The following is a 2,205-nucleotide window of genomic DNA, read 5'->3' as shown; positions in this document are numbered from 1 at the left end:
TTAGGGTTACAATCGAGGACATTTAGTGTTAGAGTTATGCTTAGAATTTGTTAAGGTAAGGGTTGGGGTTAGGATTTCTGTTGGTGGAATCAAGGTTTAGGGTAATGCTTAGGGTCAGTATTGCACTTTGACTTAGAATCGAGTGCATTTATGCTTAGGGTTACTGTTGAAATTGACGAGTTAGGGTTAGGGTTAGAATCGAGCACATTTAGGGTTAGAGTTATGGTTAGAATTCGTTGTGGTTAGGGTAAGGGTTTGTCTTCATAGAATCGAAGTTTAGGCATAAGCTTAGAGTTAGAATTGCATTTTGGTTAGAATGGAGTGCATTTCGGCTTAGGGTTAATCTTGAAATTGACGAGTTAGTGTTAGGGTTAGAATCCAGGACATTTAGTGTTAGAGTTATGCTTAGAATTTGTTAGGGTAAGGGTTGGGGTTAGGATTTGTGTTGGTGGAATCGAGGTTTAGGGTAATGCTTAGGGTCAGTATTGCACTTTGGCTTAGAATCGAGTGCATTTATGCTTAGGGTTGGTGTTGAAATTGACGAGTTAATGTTAGCGTTAGAATCGAGCACATTTAGGGTTAGAGTTATGGGTAGAATTCGTTAAGGTTAGTGTTCGGGTTTTTGTTCGTAGAATCGAGGTTTAGGGTTAGGCTTAGGGGCAGAATTGCATTTTGGTTAGAATAGAGTGCATGTAGGCTTAGGGTTAGTGGTGAAAATGATGGGTTAGTGTTAGGGTTAGAATCGAGCACATTTAGGGTTAGAGTTATGGTTAGAATACGTTATGGTTAGGGTAAGGGTTTGTGTTCATAGAATCGAAGTTTAGGCCTAGGCTTAGGGTTAGGTTTGCATTTTGGTTAGAATCGAGTGCATTTAGGCTTAGGGTTAATGTTGAAATTGACGATTTAGTGTTAGGGTTAGAATCAAGGACATTTAGTGTTAGAGTGATGCTTAGAATTCGTTAGGGTATGGGTTGGGGTTAGGATTTGTGTTGGTGGAATCAAGGTTTACGGTTAAACTTAGGGTGAGGATTGCATTTTGGTTAGAACAGAGTGCATTTAGGCTTAGTGTTAGTGTTGAAATTGAGGAGTTAGTGTTAGGGTGAGAATCGAGCACATTTAGGGTTAGAGTTATGGTTAGAATTCGTTATGGTAAGGGTTAAGGTTTTTGTTCGTAGAATCGAAGTTTAGGGGTAGGCTTAGGGGCAGGATTGCATTTTGGTTACAATAAAGTGCATTTAGGCTTAGGGTTAGTGTAGTTATTGACGAGTTAGAGTTAGGGTTAGAATCGAGCACATTTAGGGTTAGAGTTATGGTTAGAATTCGTTAAGGTTAGGGTTAGGGTTTCACTTTGTAGAATCGAGATTTAGGGTAATGCTGACTGTCAGTATTGCACTTTGGTGTAGAATCGATTGCATTTATGCTTAGGGTTAGTGTTGGAAGTGAAGAGTTAATGTTAGGGTTAGAATCGAGCACATTTAGGGTTAGAGTTATGGTTAGAATTCGTTGTGGTTAGGGTAAGGGATTGTGTTCATAGAATCGAGGTTTAAGCCTAGGCTTAGAGTTAGAATTGCATTTTGGTTAGAATGGAGTGCATTTCGGCTTAGGGTTAATCTTGAAATTGACGAGTTAGTGTTAGGGTTAGAATCCAGGACATTTAGTGTTAGAGTTATGCTTAGAATTTGTTAGGGTAAGGGTTGGGGTTAGGATTTGTGTTGGTGGAATCGAGGTTTAGGGTAATGCTTAGGGTCAGTATTGCACTTTGGCTTAGAATCGAGTGCATTTATGCTTAGGGTTGGTGTTGAAATTGACGAGTTAATGTTAGCGTTAGAATCGAGCACATTTAGGGTTAGAGTTATGGTTAGAATTCGTTATGGTAAGGGTTAAGGTTTTTGTTCGAAGAATCAAGGATTACGGTTAGGCTCACGGGCAGGATTGCATTTTGTTTAGAATAGAGTGCATTTAGCCCTAGTGTTCGTGTTGAAATTGACGAGTTAGTGTTCGGTTTAGAATCGAGCACATTTAGGGTTAGAGTTATGGGTAGAATTCGTTAAGGTTAGTGTTCGGGTTTTTGTTGGTATAATCGAGGTTTAGGGTTAGGCTTAGGGGCAGAATTGCATTTTGGTTAGAATAGAGTGCATTTAGGCTTAGGGTTAGTGGTGAAAATGATGGGTTAGTGTTAGGGTTAGAATCGAGCACATTTAGGGT

Source organism: Notamacropus eugenii, chromosome 2, assembly GCF_028372415.1.
Source record: "Notamacropus eugenii isolate mMacEug1 chromosome 2, mMacEug1.pri_v2, whole genome shotgun sequence".
In the NCBI taxonomy this organism is placed as follows: Eukaryota; Metazoa; Chordata; class Mammalia; order Diprotodontia; family Macropodidae; genus Notamacropus; species Notamacropus eugenii.
Note: the sequence above shows the minus strand (reverse complement) of the source record.